This window comes from Pan paniscus, chromosome X (assembly GCF_029289425.2).
Source record: "Pan paniscus chromosome X, NHGRI_mPanPan1-v2.0_pri, whole genome shotgun sequence".
Classification (NCBI taxonomy): Eukaryota; Metazoa; Chordata; class Mammalia; order Primates; family Hominidae; genus Pan; species Pan paniscus.
This window is the reverse complement of record NC_073272.2, coordinates 111596238-111619099: the sequence shown is the minus strand read 5'-3', so window position 1 is coordinate 111619099 and position 22862 is coordinate 111596238. Positions and strand designations below refer to the sequence as shown.

General features: G+C 37.1%; 1 long non-coding RNA gene across 1 annotated transcript in view; it reads left to right on the top strand.

The window, feature by feature from the left end:
* LOC129395362 (uncharacterized) overlaps window positions 1-17410 on the top strand; it is a 165082-nt gene extending 147672 nt beyond the window's left edge. The window contains exon 2 of the long non-coding RNA XR_008622819.1: window positions 17103-17410. This is a non-coding gene — a long non-coding RNA (uncharacterized LOC129395362). The remainder of the gene's footprint in view (window positions 1-17102) is intronic.
* The last annotated feature ends 5452 nt before the right edge of the window (window positions 17411-22862 follow it).

Here is a 22862-nt window from a genome sequence, read left to right as displayed (position 1 = left end):
TGATAAATCAGACTTTATCAAAATTACAACTCCTTCTCTTTGAAAGAGGCTGATAAGAGAATGAAAAGACAAGCTATAGACTGGGAGAAAATCATTGCGAAGTATATCTAATAAATGAACCCACAAAACTCAATAATAAGGAAAACAATTGCCCATATTTTTAAATTGACAAAAAATTTAAATAGTCACTTCAACAAAGAAAGCATACAGATGACCGATAAGTACATGAAAAGATGCTTAACATCATTAGTCATTAAGGAAATGCAGACTCAAACCATAATGAGATATTGCTACACAGCTATGAGAATGCCTAAAATTAAAAAGGTTGACCTTAGTAAGTGTTGGTAAGGATGCAAAGCAATTAGAAATCTCATATAATGTTGTTGGAAATGTAAAGTGGTGCAGTAACTTTGGTAAATAATTTGGCAATTTCTTAAAATGTTAAAAGTTAAACATACACATATGATTTAGTCATTCTATTCCTACATGTTTATCTAAGAGAAAGGAGAGCATGTCTTTACAAACATTTGCATATGAATGTTCATAACAACTTTATTTGTAATACTTAGACATTGGAAACAACTCAACTGTCCATCCATGTGCTAATAGACAATGTGCTATATTCATACAATAAAATACTGCTCATCTATGAAAAGGAATAAGTTGTTGATACACATTACAACATAGATGTACTTCAAAATAATTACATTGAGTTAAGAAACCAGACCAAAAAAAAGTACATATAATAAGATTCCACTTACATAAAAATCTAGGAAATATAAACTAGTTTAAAATGACCAAAAGCCATTCAGCAGTTTCTGAGGGCTAGGAGGAAAATCCAAAGGAGCTTGCTGAAATTCTGGGGGCTGATGGCTATGTTTCATTATCCTTATGGTAATAACAGTTTCAGTGGGTGTACACATATGTAATAATGTGTCTAATTGTACAGTTTAGATTATACAGTTGATATTATATCAATTATGCCTCTATAAAGCTATTTTTTAAAAGTACTATGGGAGTTCAGTGGAAGTAGACTCCAGATGGATCACAGTCATAGGACATGAAGGCCTACCTTTTCTTTCCAGTGAGTGTAAGAATGATCTATAGGAGTGAGATGTCCGTTTCTGCAATTTGCATTTTTCTTAAAATCATGGGAGTAAGGAAAATACCAAACTGTATGTCCAATCTGAAATAATTTAGTCCCACAGAATCTAATATTTGTAAGAGTGTTAGCGGTCCAGTGGTTTTCCAGTGCTTTGCTCCACTCCACAAAGCACTGGAGTTTCTCTGATTTCTCAAGAGTATATGGTTGGAGGGGTGGGAATCTGGTGTTGTAGAGGATTTAAAAGACATAGAAGGTAATCCTGCTTCAATCAGAGAGGCTCCACTATTATCTGCTTTATATACTGAGTCTCAGAGTGACAATTTACTTAGAAATTAAAAGCACTCCACAACTAAAAAGAAGAATTTGAAAATCACAGGTATAGCTCAATCAGTCTGCTATGCGACTAATTTTTCACTACATTTGTTTATTGCAGTGTGGCTAAAATATTAGAGAGATTGGGAGGTCCTGCTTAATAGTCTAGTTATATTAGCTCTAGCATGGATTAGGAAAGAAGAAATTACTGAGCAAGAGAGCAGAATGGGAAAGCTAGGTAAACTAATTCTTCATGAGCAAAGCCTTTGTTTAAAACTATATAGATCAATAATGAGAATACAGCCAACATTTATTGAACAATTATCATGTAGCAGGCACTGGGATAATCACTTTACATATATTAATTCACTAAATTTTCACAACCTTATGTGATAAGAACTATGTTAAATACCCTTATTTTTCAGACATAGAAAATGAGGCACAGAGGGATTAAGCAGTTTGCCAAAGGCCCTGAGCTATTAAGTGTGAGAAGCCAGAGCTAGAACCCATAAATGCTAAACTCCAAATCACATTCTTTTGACTATTATTAGTGTGTTGCTCTCTTGATCAACTGTTTTCAAACTGCATGGATGTGCTTCATGGGTGTGTCAGTGGTATGAGAGAAGGATAAGAAGGGAGGGAGTCGGTCCCTTGCCATCGCTTCATCGCCTTTTGATCCCAGAAGTTCTATTTTTATCTTTATTTTCCTCTGAAAAGTTTGTTCATTTTAATACAATTGAGCATTTCATTTCCCCCTGACAGTAGTCAAAGAAAACATTTTATCATTATTTTATCATTATTATTCTTGGTATATCAAACTACATATTGGCATTCTGCTCAAGATTTCCACTGAAACGAAGATTTACACTACTAAAGAATTTTTAAAGAGATTTGAAAAGCACTTATAGCAGTAGCAATCACTTCATGTTACAGAAGAAAATACTGAGGGTACAAAGGAAATGTCTTTTACCTGCAGTAACAATAACACAGCAAATTAGTGGAAGTTTTGGCTCTTCTTTGTCCAACATTCTTTCCTATATGCCACTATTTCACCATGAACCCCAACAAGGCCTCATCAAAATTTTAGTGGAATACATGAGTTTTAAGAAATTAAAATTGAATGTAAGAAATGTCTAGAAAGAAGACTGTATTTTGAAATTAAGAGTGGGCTAGCCTCCTCCAGGAGGTAATAGCCATCTATAACATTCAAATACTCAAGGCAAAAGATTTGTCTTTGACCGCCAGTGGGCACTGGAGTGTATAAAGAATGTAATGCCATGTTGGAACTATGGAACTTACCTTATTGTAGTGCAAATCAATCAATAAATTTGAGTATAGGAAAAAATTTAACCTTCTTACATAAAACTTTTCATAGAGACATGACTTAAAATGGGAGAGAAGACAACCATATCCAACTTTGTATTTGAAAAGGATTCAAGAAAGTCCTGGCAGAGCCAGGATGCTAGGGTTGGTGCTCATCTTCTGTCTCAGAATTCACTGTAATTCTCTTTCTAGTTCCAGACTCTAAGACTCATCTCAGGTGCAAACCTCAGGACTTTGAGGGGGTCAGTGAAACTCCAGACTTGTCATGCAAAATTTGTATGTATGTATGTATGTATGTATGTGTATTTTTCTAGAGAGAGCGTCCTAGCCTTCTTCAGAATCTCAAAGGGGTCCAGAAAATTAGGAAATGCTGGTTTGGACCTAGTTTTTATGAGTGGAATGGGCTTTATGCCCTTTGTGAGATCAGAGGGAGGTAAGCTGTCTGATTGACCTGAAAACTCCAGGAAAAGGGAAAACTGAGGATATGGCAATATTTTTCTGCCTGCCTGCCTGCTCGTCTTCCTCTCAAAGCACACTAATCAAATTGAATCTTTGTAAGTGGTGGGGACCTGAGGAGAGGTAGTTAAGGAAAATAAAAGCTAGGGATGATGATAGGTTATTTTGAGTTGTGTGGTATGTTTATATGATGCCAAATAACCTGTTTAACTTACGTTTTTGTCTATTAACCTGTTGTTTCAGTATCATATAGAGGTAACCTGATACAGTGGGAAAAATATGGGCTCTAGAGACAAGCAGATCTGGATTCAGATCCAGACTCTGTCTCCTCGGAGCTAGTTTCTTAACTTCTTTAAGCCTCTTTCTTCATTTATAAAATGGGAATAATAGGTACTACTTCATAGGTACTACTTCAGATTAGACGTATAGCAAAATAGCTGGTAAACAGGAACATAATAGTAGGGATTTGCATTAGAATTTACTGTTATCACCATAGACACAATCTTCTTTCTCCTGTTTTGTATTCCCTCTATTTATTTCTCTCCGTCTCACTATCTCTATTTATTTTCCTATTTGGACCTGTTCCTTCTCTCTTTACTTCCCCCTCTTTCTTTTCCAATTTCTCCCTTTCTCTGTTTAATATGCATCTTTTCCTCACACCCACTCTCTCTCCCCTGCTATCCACCTGCCAGAAAGAGGAACACATGAAGCAACTTGAGAGATTTAATAGTACGAATAGTGAAGGGGGAAAAAAGGCATTTGTTAAGTCAGATTTCAAGAAATACCAGGTCTCATTATTGAAGTCCTACATCTTCATCTGAAATCTCATATACAATATGCAATAACTGCTAAACTTATGCTGTCCCCTCGTATGGCTCAATCTCAGCCTGTCAATATCAGTCTTCCAGTTGTACTCAGAGCTAAAAATGAGGCCATGGGTGCCATGGAGATTTGAAGTTCTCCCAGAGCTCTTGAGCTTTTACTTAAATGAAAAGCCAAATATCCAAGCAATATTTACTCAGGGATTTGCTACATTAATTAAAATACAGTACAAGTTCCCTTATCAATGGAATTGCTTGACTAACTTAAAAGTCTCCTTTAAAGCAGAAACTGGTAAAAAAAAAAAAAAAGGTACTTACATACCTTAGATGTTTTTATTCTAATTTAAAACATAAATGTACATTCACTTCTCAATATTTTTATGTAAGGCCAAGACCTATACTACAATTTTTCTTTTATAAAACTCACCCAGGCAGGGTGTAGTGGCTCATGCCTGTAATCCCAGCAGTTTGGGAGGCCGAGGCAGGTGGATCACGAGGTCAGGAGATCGAGACCATCCTGGCTAACACGGTGAAACCCCATCTCTGCTAAAAAAAAAAATACAAAAAAAATTAGCCAGGCATGGTGGCGGGAGCCTGTAGTCCCAGCTACTCGGGAGACTGAAGCAGGAGAATGGCATGAACCCGGGAGGAGGAGGTTGCAGTGAGATGAGATCGCACCACTGCATTCCAGACTGGGCGACAGAGCGAGACTCAGTCTCACAAAAAAAAAAAAAAAAAAAAAAAATCCACACCCATAAGTGTCATCAATGATATCTAGTTTCAGTTCCTTTCACATGGAGTAAAGACATACAGTACTTGTAGAATATATTGAGTAAAAACGCCTTCTAAATTTTACAATCTTGTTCTGAATTTATAGTTGTCATACTCCCATTTAGTTTGACAGAAATATTTTTAGTAACATTAATTTACTGAGTATTTCTAAATCATTTTACTTAGTATTTTTTGTATTATTAACTATGTCATACATAAAAATAATATAAATGTATCTAAAGAGTAAATATTAAATGAGCATGCATGCATTCACAACCTACCAACCTACTGTAAGAAATACATCATTACAAATAACTTTGAAGGCTCTTGTGTCAGGAAAAGTAAAGGGTCTGAGATTTTTTACCCACCTCGCAAGCTGGCAAGTTGGCCTACCACAGTTGCATGGATGCTGGCAAAAACTGATCTAATTGTCTATCTACACTAATGGCATACTGTCTTGATTACTGTAGCATTATAAGATTCGAAAAATCGACTCCGTCTCAAAAAAAAAAAAAAAGAAAAGAAAAGAAAAATCAACTAGTGCAGATTTTTCCTCCAACTCTGTAATTTTCTGAAGTTGTTTTGGCTAATCTAGGCCCTTTACATTTCCATGTAAATTTGAGAATCAGCTTGTCAATTTCAAAAAAAAAAAAAAAAACCTAGCATTTTTGTTTGGATTGTGTTAAATCTGTAGATAAGTGTGGAAATAATTGGCATCTTAGTAATATTGAGTCTTCCTTCTGATTCATAAAAGCAATATATCTCTCTACTTATTTAATTTTTCCCAACAACGGTTTTTCATTTTCATTTAATGGGTCTTATATATCTGTTGTCAGAATAATCCCCAAGAATTTAACATTTTTATGCTACTGTTAATGATATTTTTTCCATTTTAATTTTGGATCGTTGTTGGTAAATATAAATATAACTGATTTTGTATGTTGATCTTCTATCCTGTACCCTTGCTAAATTCACTTATTACTTTTAGTAGCTTTTTTGGTATATTCCATCAAATTTTCTACATAGAAGATCATATAGTCTGAAAAATAAAGACAGTTTCAGTTTTAGTTCTTTATTTCCCATCTGGATGCCTCTTTCTTGCTATACAATAATGGATACAACTGCAAGTCTACTGGTGAAATAAGTGGTGAAAAATTATATCCTTGCATTGTTCATGATTTCAAAGCAAACACATTGAGGCTTTCACCTTTAACTAAAATGTTAGCTGTAGTTGGTGTGTTTTTGTTTGTTTGTTTTTTGCTAATACATTTTATCGGGTTATTAGAATGTCCTTTGGTCCCATTATGATGAGAATTTTTATCAGAAATAGATGTTGGATGTTATGCATAATGTTGCTATGAACATTCATTTCATTTAAAAGTTTTTGTGTGGATAAATGTTTTCAATTCTGTTAGGTATATACCTACGAGTAAAATTGCTGGATCATCAGGTAATTCTACATTTTACTTTTTGAAGAGCTGCCAACTGTATTAAAAAATGTATGAAACACATTACATTCCCATCAGCAATGCAAAAGGGTTCTAATTTCTTCATCATCCTTGCCAACCCTTATTTTCCGTTAAAAAAATTATAGTCATCCTTATGGGTGTAAAGTGTAAAGTGGTATCTCATTGTGGTATTGATGTGTAGTTCCCTAATAACTAATGATGTTGAATATCTTTTTATTTCCTTCTTGGCCCTTTTTATATCTTCTTTGGGTAAACGTCTATTAAATTCTTTTGCCTACATTTAAGTGGATTGTTTGCCCTTTTGTTGTTGAGTTCTAAGTGTTCTTTATACATTGTTGACATTAGATCCTTATCAGACATATGATTTATAAATTTCTCCTATTGAGTAGGCTTTTACATTTGTTGATAATGTCCTTTGATGCACAGAAGACAGAAGACTAATTTTGATGAAGTCTAATTTATTTATTTGTTTATTGCCTAAGCTTTTGGTGTCATAGCCAAAGTTTTATTCTAAGAGTTTTATAGTTTATCTCTTATATTAGGATTAGACTTAATTTGGGTTAATTTTTGTACATAATAGAAGGTAGGGACCCAACTTCCAAGTTCTTTTTCTTTTTTTTTTTTTGTGAGACAGAATCTCACTCTGTCTCCCAGGCTGGAGTGCAGTGACAAAACCTCTGCTCACTGCAACCTCCACTTCCGGGTTCAAGCGATTCTCCTGCCTCAGTCTCCCAAGTAGCTGGGACTACAGGCGCGTGCCACTGCGCCTGGCTACTTTTTGTATTTTTAGTAGTGACAGGGTTTCACCATGTTGGCCAGGCTGGTCTCGAACTCCTCAGATAATCCGCCTGCCTCAGCCTCCCAAAGTGCCAGGATTAGAGGCGTGAGCCACCGCGCCGGGCCCCAAGTTCATTCTTTTAAACGTGGATATCCAGTCACGCCAGCATTGCTTGTTGAAGAGAATGTTCTCTCCTTATTGATGGCCTTGGCACCCTTGTCAAATCAATCGGCTCTAAATGTACAGGTTTATTTCTGGAGTCTCAATTCTATTACACTAGTCTACGGATATGTCCTTATGCCAGTACCACACTGTTTTGATTCCTCTAGCTTTTTAATAAGATTTTAAATTTGGAAATATGAGTCTTCCCACCTTTTTTCTTCTTTTTAAGGGATATTTAGGATAATTAAGGCCCCTTGTAAATCCTTAAGAATTTGTAGGTCAGCTTTTCCATTTCTACAAAAAAGGGCAATGGAATTTTGATATATATTACATTGAATTTGTAGACTATTTCAGTTTATATTGTCACTTTAATGATATTAAATCTTCTAATCCATGGAATATCTTTCCATTTATTTAGGTATTCTTTAATTTCCTAAGCAATGTTTTGTAGTTTTCATTGTACAAGTCTTTTCCTTCCTTGGTTAAACATTTATTCCTTTGTATTTTACTATTTTTGATGATGTTATAAATGGAATTATTTTCTTAAATTACTCTTCATATTGCTTAGTGTGGGTATACAGAAACACGAATTTTTCTGTATTGGTTTTGTGCTCTGAAACTTTGTAGAATTAGTTTATTAGCTCTAGCAATTTTTATGGGGCTATTCCTTTGAGATTTTCTATATATACAATCATGTCATATGTAAACAGAGTTTTACTCCATCCTTTCCAATTTGGATGCCTTTTATTTCTTCATCTTACCTAATGGCTCTGGTTAGAACTTCCACTACAATGTTAAATAGCAGTGGTGACAGCAAACACCCCCGTTACTGATCATAAGAAGAAAGCTTTCAGTCTTTCTCCATTAAACATGTGATGAACTGTGGGTTTTCATGAATACCCTTTATGATGTTGAGAAAATTCCCCTCTATTGCCAGCTTTCTGGGCATTTTTTTTTTTGTAATCATGAATGGTTGTTGAATTTTGACAAGTGCTTTTCCTGCATCAGTTCAGATGATCATGTGATTTTTATACCCTTCATTCTATTAATTTGGTGTATTACATTGACTGATTTTCTTAGAATGAACCACTCACTCTTGCATTTCTGGAATAAACCCCACTTCACCATGGTGTATAACCCTTTTAATATACTGTTAGATTTAGTTTGATATTATTTGGCTGAGGATTTTTGCACCTATGTTCATAAAGGATATTGGTCTGTAGTTTTATTTTCTTATGATATATTTGGCTTTGGTATAAGGGTAATGCTGGTATCATAAAATAAATTAAAAGTGTTCGCTCCTCCTCTATTTTTTGGAAGTTTAACAAGGATTGGTGTTAATTTTTCTTTAAATGTTTTGTAGAATTCACCAGTGAAGCCATCTGTTCCTGGACTTTTCTTTTTTGGGATGTTTTTGATTACTGCTTCAGTCTTTTTATGGGTTTTAAAAAAACTTTTTATAGGTCTATTCAGAATTTCTATTTCTTTTTGAGTCAGAATTGGTAGTTTGTGTGTTTCTAGGAATTTGTCCATTTCATCTAGGTTATCTAATTTGTTGGGGTATAATTGTTCACAGTATTGTCTTATAATTCATTTATTCTTTTAAGGTTAGTAGTATTGTCTTCACTTTTATTTCTAGTTTTAGTTCTTTTCATCTGTCTTTTTATTTTAGTCAGCCTACTTAAATGCTTGTCAGTTTTGTTGATCTTTTCCATTAACCAATTTTGGCTTCATTGATTCCATTGTTTTTCTATTCTCTATTTGTTTTATCTTTAACTTTTATTATTTCTTTCCTTCTGCTAGCTTGGATTTAGTTTGCTCTTCTTTCTCTATATCCTTGCTGTGCAAAGTTAGGTTATTGATTTGAGATCTATCTTTTATAATGCGGGTTTTTACAGCTACAAATATTCCTCTGAGCACTGCTTTTCTTCATCCCATAAATTCAGTATGTTGTGTTTTCATTTGTGGATATTCTTTGGGAGTTAGGATGAAGGTACTTTCCTCCAGAGAGTATTTGTGTTTGCCTTGCAAAGCACTTAGGTACCTTTAAGGTACTACTTTAAATTACATTCTTTTCTTCAATTTTTTTTCTACATTCATTTCTTGACGAGTTTTGTCCAACCAGGTGATAATTTCAATTGCAAATATGTGTGAGGACCAGCTTGTGTTAACAACTTCTTAGGGACTAGTCATCTTATCCCCATATTTTGTTCAAGGTTAAGGCAACTTTTCATGCAGTCTTCTGCGGGGGTGGAATTGCTGGGATGGGATGATCACCCTTACTCAAGGGCCTAGCCTCTTATGATTCACTTTAATAGGGATAGTATCCTACTAAACTCCCCACCTTAGGCCGCCGGCCCTGTGTAACTTCTCTCTCACCTGTCACCATGAAGCTGTGAAAAACAAAAGCTCCAGACCCCCAGTTTGACAAATCTCTTAAGGACAAAAGTGGCTTTGGAGCTCAGCTTATAGCTCTCTGTTCCAGTGTTATCGTAGATGTTGGCCTTGTAGAGTATTGATATCTAGTCATCCCTTGGTTGCCTTTATGATTTTAAACAGTATTTTATACACAGTTTTTAATTCTTTAAATGGGGGGTTGGTTTAAATAAATTCACCCTACTGGTAGCTCTATTTTTCCCTATCTCCTTTATCCCAAAGACGTAAATGTTCAATTACTGAGGAATTTAAATGAAGTTGTGACCACCTCCATGGGCGGGCAGGGGTCTAAGTTAATTGTGCAATTGATAATGGACTTTCTCAATGGCTCTGTAGTCATTATTAACATGTCTTCTCTCTTCCCCATAAGGACATAGGACATTTCTGTCCTTAAAGTTTGAACAACTAACAAATCAGATAATCCAAGGGGCATGTTCTATTTTCCAAGAATGATTGACACTTTGGTGCTGCAGTTTTGTGGGGAGAGTGGTGGTTTTTGTTTAACTTGTGTGGAATTGTGTGTGTGAGGTAAGGTTTTAATTGGTACTTTTTTCTTTTTCCTTTGAGAGCTGATAACGGAAGCAGAACAGTACATCTTCAAGTAAAGAAAGATTTCTTAATCCACTTTCTGTGATGTCAGACTATAAGGGAAACCCTTGCAATTGTTTTCTAGATTTAACTAAATTCAGTCAGATATTTTGGATTAAGAAATCTTAAGTCTCATGCCTGTAATCCCAGTACTTTGGGAGGCCAAGGTGGGCATATCACGTGAGATCAGGAGTTCGAGACCAGCCTGACCAATATGGTGAAACCCCGTCTCTACTAAAAAAAAAAAAAAAAAAAAAAATTAGCCAGGTGTGGTGGCATGCACCTGTAGTCCCTGCTACTTGGGAGGCTGAGGCAGGAGAATTGCTTGAACCTGGAAGTTGGAGGTTTCAGTGAGCTGAGATCGCACCACTGCACTCCAGCCTGGGTAAGACAGCAAGACTGTCTCTAAACAAAACAAAACAAGACAAAACTGAACTCTTAATAGATTACATATTCCAAGAAAATACATCAAGGGCAGATAATTGACAGAAAATACTGACGCTTCAATGTGACACTTATTTTTGTTTCTTTAAGTTCCAGGATACGTGCGCAGAACGTGCAGGTTTGTTACATAGGTATAGGTGTGCCATGGTGGTTTGCTGTGCCTATTGACCCGTCCTCTAAGTTCCCTCCCCTCAAATCCCCTCCCCCCTACAACCGGCCCGGTGTGAGTTGTTCCCCTCCCTGTGTCCATGTGTTCTCATTGTTCAACTCCCACTTATGAGTGAGAACATGAGATGATTGGTTTTCTGTTCCTGTCTTATTTTGCTGAGAATGATGGCTTCCAGCTTCTTCCAAAATGTCCCTGCAAAGGACATGATCTCATTCCATTTTATGGTTGCATAATATTCCATGGTGTATATGTACCACATTTTTTTTTTTATCCAGTCTATCACTGATGGGCGTTTGGGTTGGTTCCATGACTGTGCTATTGTAATAGTGCTGCAATAAACATACGTGTGCATGCATCTTTATAGTAAAATGATTTATATTACTTTGGGCATATACCCAGTAATGAGATTGCTAGGTTAAATGGTATTTCTGGTTCTAGATCCTTGAGGAATTGCCATACTGTCTTCCACAATGGTTGGACTAATTTATATTCCCACCAACAGTGTAAAAGTGTTCCTATTTCTCCACAGCCTCGCCAGCATCTATTGTTTCTTGACTTTTAATAATCACCATTCTTTCTGACTGGCATGAGATGGTATCTGATTGTGGTTTTGATTTCCATATCTCTAATGGTCAATGATTTTGAGCTTTCTTCATATGTATGTCTTCTTTTGAGAAGTGTCTGTTCATATCCTTTGCCCACTTTTTTATGAGGTTTTTTTTTCTTGTAAATTTGTTTAAGGTCCTTGTTAATTCTGGATATTAGACCTTTGTCAGATGGGTAGACTTGAAAATTTTTCTCCCATTGTGTACATTGCCTGTTCACTCTGATGATAGTTTCTTTTGCTGTGAGAAGCTGTTTAGTTTAATTAGATTCCATTTGTCAATTTTGGCTTTTGTTACACTAGCTTTTGGTGCTTTCGTCATAAAGTCTTTGTCCATGCCTATGTCCTGAAGCTGGAGCATCATGCTACCCGACTTCAAGCTATACTACAAGGCTACAGTAACCAAAACAGCATGGTACTGGTACCAAAACAGACATATAGTCCAATGGAAGAGAACATAGACCTCAGAAATAACACCACACATCTACAACCTTTGATCTTTGACAAACCTGACAAAAACAAGCAATGGGGAAAGGATCTCCTATTCAGTAAATGGTGCTGGGAAAACTGGCTAGCCATATGCAGAAAACTGAAACTGGATCCCTTCCTTACACCTTATACAAAAATTAACTCAAGATGGATTAAAGACTTAAATGTGAAACCCCAAACCACAAAAGCTCTAGAAGAAAGCCTAGGAAATGTGACACATTTTTATAGAACATTTCTACCTGACTTGACTTGTCCTATAAGGATCACACGGTGTTTGTGTTTAATTTAATGCAATTTGTGTAACTTGTAGTTGCATATCTTCAAAGTTTCTCATTTTTATAAACAAATTTGAAATCATGCCAGTAAGTTAGATGTTGAATGTATGTAAGTAGCATTTGGTAACTGCTAAGAGGCTACAAAAACATTATTGGCAAAGAAGAGTTTAGTTCTGATTTGGTTGGATAATATTTTATTATGACCCTTTCTTGGTCTCAGGCTCTAATGTTTGAAAAAGAAGGGAATATATTGGGTTTTTAAAAATCAGTGTATTGCAACTTGAACTGCTGTAAGTTATTCTTCCACAGAGCTATTAGTGCTTTGTATATTTATATATTTTTACTTTATTATTATGAAAGAAAAATATACTGACTTTATAGAAAGCAAGTTTCTCCTAATTAACAAAGGTTAAAATTTTACCTCTACCAATTAAAATTACAATAGATATTGAAAAATTTTAAAATAAATAATAAATTGACAGTCATTATTTCTAGAAAATAAGGTGTCATACAATATACAGGCATATAAACACATAAAATTGATAGATATACTAATTTTCTCAGGTATAATCTAATATAATCTCTAATGGATACAATCTTAGAAAAAATAGTTTTGTTTCTTTTGAACTTTGTTATACCTTCCGTTTCTTTACCTTGTCTTACTCTTCTGGCTTGCATATCCTATCAACTATATTTTTACGGTATTTATTCACCTCAACCATTTTTCCTTTGTGTTTCATATAATCCAATTATAGTCTTAATTATTTTAAAATGTACAGGTATTTTTTACTATAGTCACCTATAGTAAAAAATTGTTTATGCTATCAAATACTAGGTCTTATTTATTCTTTCTAACTATTTTTTGTACCCCTTAACCATCCCTCGCCTTCCCTCACCTCCCCACTCCCCTTCCCAGGCTCTGGTAACCATCTTTCTACTTTCAATCTCCATGAGTTCAATTGTTTTAATTTTTAACTCCCACAGACAAGTGAAAACATGTGATATTTGTCTTTCTGTGCCTGGCTTACTTCATTTAACATAATGACCTCCAGTTCAATCCATGTTGTTGCAAATAACAGAATCTCATTATTTTTATGGCTGAATACTACTCCATTATGTATATGTACTACATTTTCTTTATCCATTCATCTGTTGATGGACACTTAGGTTGATTCCATACTTTGGCTATTATGAACAGTGCTGCAAAACACATGGGAGTGCAGATATCTCTTTGATATACTGATTTCCTTTCTTCCTATAAACTATTGGATAGAAGTGGAGTTAGTGGCATCCCTGTCTCAAACGGATGCATTTGGAATTCAAACATTAAGTATAATATTTGTATTAGGTTTTTAAAATCTCCTTAATCAAATTTAAAATATTTCCTTCTATGCCTAGCTTGCTAAGGGCTGATTTTTATTATGAATATATGTTAAATTTTATTAAATGCTTTTACTGTATCTATTGTGATAATATGTGGTGAATTATATTAATAGATTTTCTAATGTATTAATTGCATAGATAAAGAATTCTCACAAAGGAACCTAAAGTTTCTTTTCCTAGCATTTCTGAAATAAGACCATGCATGTCTGAAATAAGCCCATCTGGATCTTAATGAACTATCTTTTAAGATGTTACTGAAATCAATTTGTTAATATTTTAAAAAATATTTTACCTATATTAATGGGTGAGTTTAACCTATAATTCCTCTAACATATATTGTAATTCTCTGATTTGTTATCATGGTTACATACTAACCTCATAAAATAATTTGAGAAGGGTTGCCTCTTTTTCTGTCCTCTAAAATACTTTATGTACAATTATTAAACCTTCTGATCTCCTGTTTTACCTATGGAGAGATTTTCAACCAGTGAATAAGTTCCTTAAATGTTATCATAGTTAATAAATTTATTTAGTTATCTTTCATAATTTATACTTTTCTAGAAATTTGTTCTTTTCGTTGTTAGTGTATCAGCATAAGGTACTTCATAAAATTATCTTATTAATTTCTGCTGTATTATAAGCCCATTATTTTATTCATTCCTAAATTTTTCAGTCAACTTAGTTTTTATAGAAACAATAATTTCATTTTCATAGTCATGGTTTCATTGGTTTTCATAATACTAAAATTGAAGTATAGAATTACAAAATTAGGTTCAATTGACTTAACTTTGGGAATAAATACAACTATCTTTTTTAACTTTTATGTTAAGTTCAGGGGTACATGTGCAGGTTTGTTATATAGGTAAACCTGTGTCATGGGGATTTGTTTTACAGATTATTTCATCACCCATGTATTAAGCCCAGTACCCATTAGTTATTTTTTTCTGATCCTATCCCTCCTCCCAACCTCCACCCTCTGGTAGGCCCCAGTTTATATAACTGTATGTTGACTCATATCTCTCAACTAGTGGCAGCAAGAGCATTCTGGCTTAATAAAGAGGCACTTACTAAGTGTAAGCATTCAGAGTGCCCTGGGCATCAGCCAGTAAGTTTTACAGAGGGACTGAAATGCACATACATAATTTTCACTGTATGTCAAATTCCATGTCTTTATGCGGCAGGAAAAGAGTGATGTTTCAATTTGCTGAAAAGAATTTTTAACATACTTTTCGGCCACTACACTTAGGTATTTAGTGTCTTTTGTGTTCTTCAGTAACATAAGGTTTTGGCGTGTTTTTTTTTTTTCTAGAAAAATGGAAACTACTAACCTTGAGGACTTGTCTTAAATGCTTATGATCTTCCAAGTGCTAAAAAAAAAAAAAAAAAAAAAAAAAAACCCCAGCCGGGCGTGGTGGCTCACGCCTGTTAATCCCAGAACTTTGGGAGGCCAAGGCGGGCAGATCACGAGGTCAGGAGATTGAGACTATCCTGGCTAACACAGTGAAACCCCGTCTCTACTAAAAATACAAAAACTTAGCCAGGCGTGGTGGCGGGTGCCTGTAGTCCCAGCTACTTGGGAGGCTGAGGCAGGAGATTGGCATGAACCTGGGAGGCGGAGCTTGCAGTGAGCTGAGATCGCGCCACTGCACTACAGCCTGGGCGACAGAGCCAGACTCCGTCTCAAAAACAAAACAAACAAACAAACAAAACCTTAAGTTTTATGTACTTATGTGCAAACTCTTGATCTGTGTAACGCAGTCTTTTCCACCTAAAACTATTTCATGTTGCCTACATAAAGTATCCTTGAAAAGATCCTATATTGGTGGCCATTTGGAAAAGAAGACCACAACTTTGCTTTTGGTTTGGCTCCAAATAGGGACTAATAACTCTCATTGTAAAATTAAAGTTAGATACATCATGGGCTTTCTATAAATATAATTCAAGAAAGCCAACCTAGCAAGTAGTAAGGAGAAATGCTATGAAAACATGTTACATTAACTCATTATAATTTTCAAAAAGACGTAAAGCCACCCCAGAGGCTTGCCAATAACATGAAAGGTAGCAAGCATTTTAATGATTAACAGATGAACATTATTACACATTAGAGTTAGTAATGTTCTTTGAATTTAAAGATGACACGAGAGAGACACAAATATTATCATCTGGGCTCTCAAGTTTTTTCTACAATCCTTTCCCTGGTTGGTGCTCTTTTCCATTACAAACAACAGATGTTTTAAATTTGCAAAACCCTCTCTAGGTCTTTTACCCATCACAGTTAGACTCCACAGAATGCTTTGCTTCCTTTATCAGTGAAGAAAAGGGAACCATTAAGTGTAAACGTCATCAACTTTCCTGCTTTAATACTCTAACATTTCTAATAATGGCACTCAATTTTTTCCTCCTCTCATATTTGAGAGGCATGTGTGTTTCCATTCCGATTCAAGCCTAACTATTGTTGACCAATGCTAGTATGTCCTGTCCAAGGCGTACACATTCTCATGTGTAAGGCCAATGGGTTTACATATCTACCCTTTCATTATTGCTCACTGCAATCGTGACAACTGTCTCCACCTCTACGTTGAAGCATACTCCCTCACAAATCCATCAATGATCCCTTTTCTCTCCTGTTTCTGACCTTGACCTCTCCTGCAGATCCTTCCCCTCAGCCTACAAACACATTTTTCCTTTAAAAAAACACAGTAATCAACCATGACTATTTCCAAAACTAAAGACTTTACCTCTCTGTCTTCCCTTGACTACCAGACCTTTTGAAAGAATAGTCTATACACACTGTATTTCCACGCCCAGCTCCTTTTTCTTTAGAAAAAAAGTATAAAATGGGTCTGTAATCCCACCACTTTGGGAGGCTGAGGCAGGTGGATCACTTGAGCCCGGGAGTTCAAGACCAGTCTGGTCAACATGGCGAAACCCTGTCTCTACTAAAAATACAAAAAAAAAAAAAATTAGCTGGGTGTGGTGGCACATGCCTGTAGTCTGGGAGGCGGAGGTTGTAGTGAGCTGAGATTGCACAACTGCACTCCAGTCTGGGTGACAGAGCGAGACTCCATCTCGGAAAATAAAATAAAATAGTACAAAATAAATGGTTGCTGGTTTTATCAAACATCAGTAATCCATTTTCATCATAAAAATTGGAAAACTTGATAAAAAAGAAACTAAGTTTTAAAACATCTATAATCTCATCACAAACATTCTTGACATTTTGATGTCTCTTTTTCCTCTACATCTTCATACTCATAAATATGTGCATATTTTTCTACAAAATTATATCATAGCACACATAGTTGTAGCGTCCAGCCTTCAAGGTGACTCCCCATGATCCCATCTCCTGGTATTAACACCCTTGTATAATTCCCTCCCACATTGTAACAGGGTTGATCTGTGTGACAAATATCATATAAATGAAGTAATGTCATGATCCTTAGGAGATTAAATTATAGAAGACTGTGGCTTCCTTCTTTGACTGTGTCTCTACTCTCTTTTGGATTCCTAACTCTAGGGGTTGTCAGCTGCCATGTCATGAGGACAATCAGGTAGCCTATTACTTGCCTCATGTGGCAAGGAAAAGAAGACTCTGGCCAATAGCTGGAGAGAAACTGAAACCTGCCAACAACCATGTGAATGAGTTTGGAAGTGGTTTCTTCAACACAAGTCAAGCCTTGAAATCAACATCAACCCAACATATTGCTTACAGATCAACATCTTGTCTGCGAACTGATGAAGGACTCTGAGCCAGAACTACCCAGCTAAGCAACTCCCAGATTACTGACCCTCAAAAGCTGTGTAATAAATGTTTGTTGTTTTAAACTGCTAAGTTTTGGTGTGATTTCTTATGAAAGCAAAAGATAATTAATATAATAGTGCTCTGGAACCTGTTCTCTCAATTAATAATCTGTCAAGTACATATTTCCATTTCCATAAATATAAGCCCTACATTATTATTTTTAATGACTGTATTATATCTTATTTTAAAGTTATACCATAATTTGCCTAGACAGTCCTCTACTGCTGCACATTTAGGTTGTTTCCAAATGTTTACTATTAGAAACAATATTATAATTATGATTAATATACCTGTACATTACACATTGCATATTTATAGAATTATTTCCTTGGGATAAATTAGTGAAAGTGGAATTATTCCTTTAAAGACTATAAATATGTTTTTAAACTTTTTAAAGACATAGTCAAAATGTCTTACACAAAGCTTGCATGACTTTATTACCCACTAATTGTACACGTGCCCATTTCCCCATTCCCATGCCAATACTACATACTGCTGTTCTCTTTAGCCTGTTGTCTTTTTTTAAAAAAATACATTTATCTGATTTCAAGTAAGGTTGAACATTTTTCTCATATGATTTCTAGTAATTTGCATTTCTTTTCTTTCTTGTGAATTGCTTATTGTTTACCCATTTCCATATAAGAATAATTAGCTTTTTATTGATTTATAAGAGCTTAGTATATGTTAAGGGTATTAACACCATTTTTGACATATATGTTGAAAATATTTTCCCCATCTTTTGAAATTTTGTATTTACCATATAATGATTATATGGTAAACAGTGTATTTACCATATGATTATATGGTAAATAGTGTATTTACCATATAACGATTTTTAAGATTATGTAGTCAAATCTATTAGTTGACATATATGTTGAAAATATTTTCCTCATCTTTTGAAATTTTGTATTTACCATATAACGATTATATGGTAAACAATGTATTTACCATATAACGATTATATGGTAAATAGTGTATTTACCATATAACGATTTTTAAGATTATGTAGTCAAATCTATTAGTTTTTTCTTTTTAACATATGCTTTTTGTAACACTTAGAAGTATGATACAGTTATCCATCCTGAGATTACAAAAATATTTACTTATGTTTCTTTTAGTCAATCTATGTTTTCATTTTATGTTTAAATGTATAACCAGAACTCCTTGTATGGCCTTTAGTGACATATGGTCTTTGTGACATCTATCTTCATGTAGGCCCTCTATAATTTTATTTCCAGGTATTTTAATTTCATATTAGCATGAATTGAACAGGTCCATCATATACCCTCAGTGATTTCTGCTGTTCTACAGGCAATATGCTGATTTTTGCCACTTTGTTGGACTCTTAGTGAGGTGAAGCCAGCTGGACTTCTGGGTAGGGTGGCAACTTGGAGAACTTTTCTGTCTTACGAGAGAATTGTAAAATGGGCCAATCAGCACTCTGTAGCTAGGATTATAAAATGCACCAATCAGTGCTCTGTAGCTAGCTAGAGGTCTGTAAAATGCGCCAATCTGTGCTTTGTAAAAACGCACCAATCAGCACTCTGTGGCTAGCTAGAGGTTTGTAAAATGCACCAATCAGCACTCTGTAAAATGGACCAATCAGTAGGATGTGGGCAGGGACAAATAAGGGAATAAAAGCTGGTCACCCCAGCCAGTAGTGGCAACCTGCTTGGGTCCCCTTCCACGCTGTGGAAGCTTTGTTCTTTCTCTCTTCACAATAAATCTTGCTGCTGCTCACCCTTTGGGTCCGTGCCACCTTTAAGAGCTGTAACACTCACTGCGAAGGTCCATGGCTTCACTCTTGAAGTCAGCAAGACCAAGAACCCACCAGAAGGAACCAACTCCAGACACATCTTGGCGACCACAAAGGGACTATCGCCAAGTGGTGAGTACCACTGGAACACTTTTGCTTGCTATTCTGTCCTATTTTTCCTTAGAATTTGGGGGCTAAAGGCCGGGCATCTGTCAGCCAGTTAGAAGCAACTAGTGCAGCTGCCAGACTAAAGACACGGATGTCAGGCTTTCTGGGAAAGGGCTCTCTAACAACCCCTGACTCTTCGAAGTTGGGAGCCTGGTTTGCCTCTAACCAGCTTCCACTTTTCCTGTACTTCTGGGCTGAGCCAAATGTCAACGGAGAGGAAAGCCATTCAGCTCCGGGGTCTGGACAAAAAGATGGTTGACCCTGCAGCCATGAGAGGAACTCTCTCAAAGTCACTCGCCCAAGCGAGACTCGCCCATCTATCCTATCTATCCTGACCCTTGGCTCCTGGGTCCTAATGCCTGTCGGACAAACTTTCTCCCACCTCTATTCTCCGAGGCTAGTCCCGCTTCTAAAAACCACTGCCTGTTTCTGGTGCTTTTCTAGTTTCTCCTATAAGAATGATTTCTACTGTAAATTTCAGAACTCTGTTCCCTTCCTTAGGCACCCGGGCTTACCAATCAGAAAGGCATAATTTTTGCCCAAAGCCCTGTCGGGGGGGTGGGGGCAGGGTTACTATCTGGAATTTTAGGATCCCTCCTCAAAGTAGCAGTCTTAACAAAGGCTATTCCCAAAGCTAGGATATGGTGAGCCTCAGAAATGATATCCTTCCTATTCATATGATGAGAAGTGAGGACAAAAGGTGTCACTCTTCCAACCCTGGAGATCCCTTCCTTCCCTCAGGGTATGGCCCTCCCCTCCATTTTGACGCCTAACATCTTTATAGGACAAGGGTAAGGTCCCAATACTAGCAGGAAAAAATGCTTAGGACTCTAACAGGTTTTTGAGAATATGTCGGTAAGGGCCACTAAATCTGATTTTTCTTGGTCCTCTTTGTGGTCTAAGAGGAAAGGCAAGGGTGCAGGTTTTTTGAGAATGCATTGGTGAGGGCCACTAAATCCGACCTTCCTCAGTCCTCTTTGTGGTCTAAGCAGAGAGGGGTTTCTGCTGCTATGTCAGTGAGCGCAACTATTCCTGTGAGCAGGGTCCAAAGACTGTTGTGGGTTCTTGGGTGGTGGGGGAAAAACAAATCAGAACCGCAGGCGGTTTTGTCTTTCAGATGGGAAACACTCAGGCATCAACAGGCTCACCCTTGAAATGCATCCTAAGCCATTGGGACGAATTTGACCCAAAAACCCTGAAAAAGAAGCGGCTTATTTTTTTCTGCACTATGGCCTGGCCCCAATATTCTCTCTCTGATGGGGAAACATGGCCACCTGAGGGAAGTATAAATTACAATACTATCCTGCAGCTTGACCTTTTCTGTAAGAGGGAAGGCAAATGGAGTTGACTACCTTCTGTCCAAGCTTTCTTTTCACTGAAGGAGAATCCACAACTATGCAAAGCTTGCAATTTACATCCCACAAGAGGACCTCTCAGCTTACCCCCATATCCTAGCATCCCGATAGCTCCCCTTCCTATTGATGATACTCCTCCTCTAATCTCCCCTGCCCAGAAGGAAACAAACAAAGAAATCTCCAAAGGACCACAAAACCTCCTGTCTATCAGTTATGTCCCCTTCAAGCTGTAGGGGGAGGGGAATTTGGCCCAACCCGGGTACATGTCCCCTTCTCTCTCTCTCTGATTTAAAGCAGATCAGGGTAGACCTGGGGAAGTTTTCGGACAATCCTGATAGGTATATAGATGTCCTACATGGTCTAGGGCAAAGCTTCGACCTCACATGGAGAGATGTCATGCTATTGTTAGATCAAACCCTGGCCTTTAATGAAAAGAATGCGGATTTAGCTGCAGCCCGAGAGTTTGGAGATACCCGGTATCTTAGTCAAGTAAATGATAGAATGATAACCAAAGAAAGGGACAAATTCCCTACTGGTCAGCAAGCCATCCCCAGTATGGATCCCCACTGGGACCTCGACTCAGATCATGGGGACTGGAGTCATAAACATCTGCTGACCTGTGTCATAGAAGGACTAAGGAGAATTAGGAAAAAGCCCATAAGTTATTCAATGATGTCCACCATAACTCAGGGAAAGGAAGAAAATCCTTCTGCCTTCCTCGAGTGGCTATGGAAGGCCTTAGAAAAATACACTCCCGTATCACCTGACTCCCTTGAGGGTCAATTGAGCCTAAAAGATAAGTTTATTACCCAATCAGCCACAGATATCAGGAAAAAGCTCCAAAAGCAAGCACTGGGCCCTGAACAAAATCTGGAGGAATTATTAAAACTGGCAACCTCGGTGTTCTATAATAGGGACCAAGAGGAATAGGCCAAAAAGGAAAAGCGAGATCAGAGAAAGGCTGCAGCCTAAGTCATAGCCCTCAGACAAACAAACCTTGCTGGTTCAGAGAGGATAGAAAATGGAGCAGGCCAATCAACCGGTGTGGCTTGTTATCAGTGTGGTTGGCAAGGATACTTTAAAAAAGATTGTCCAACAAGAAACAAGCTGCCCCCTTGCCCTTGCCCACTATGCTGAAGTAATCACTAGAAGGCGCACTGCCCCAGAGGACAAAGGTTCTCTGGGCCAGGAGCCCACAATCAGATGATTCAACAATAGGACTGAGGGTGCCCGGAGCAAGCGCCAGCTCATGTCACCACCCTCACTGGGCCCTGGGTACATTTAACCATTGAGGGCTAGGAAATTGACTTCCCCCTGGACACTGGCATGGCTTTCTCAGTGTTACTCTCCTGTCCGGGACAGCTGTCCTCAAAGTCCGTTACCATCCAAGGAATCCTGGGACAGCTGTAACCAGGTATTTCTCCCACCTCCTCAGTTGTAATTGGGAGACTTTGCTCTTTTCACATGCCTTTCTCATTATGCCTGAAAGTCTCACACCCTTATTAGGGAGGGACATATTAGCCAAAGCTGGAGCTATTATCTACATGAATGTGGGTAGCAAGTTACCCATTTGTTGTCCCCTGCTTGAGGAGGGAATGAACCCTGAAGTTTGGGCATTGGAAGGACAATTTGGAAGGGCAAAAAATGCCCGCCCAGTCTAAATCAGGCTAAAAGACCCCACCACTTTTCCTTATCAAAAGCAATAACCCTTAAGGCCTGAAGCTCATAAAGGATTACAGGATACTGTTAGACATTTAAAAGTTCAAGGCTTTGTAAGAAAATGCAGCAGTCCCTGCAACACCCCAATTCTAGGAGTACAAAAACTGAAAGGTCAGTGGAGATTAGTGCAAGATCTTAGACTCATCAATGAGGCAGTAATTCCTCTATATCCAGTTGTACCCAACCCCTATACCCTGCTCTCTCAAATACCAGAGAAAGCAGAATGGTTCACTGTTCTGGACCTCAAGGATGCCTTCTTCTGTATTCCCCTGCACTCTGACTCCCAGTTTCTCTTTGCCTTCAAGGATCTCAGAGACCACACGTCCCAACTTACGTGGATGGTCTTGCCCCAAGGGTTTAGGGATAGCCCTCATCTGTTTGGTCAGGCACTGGCCCAAGATCTAGGCCACTTCTCAAGTCCAGGCACTCTAGTCCTTCAGTATGTGAATGATTTACTTTTGGCTACCAGTTTGGAAG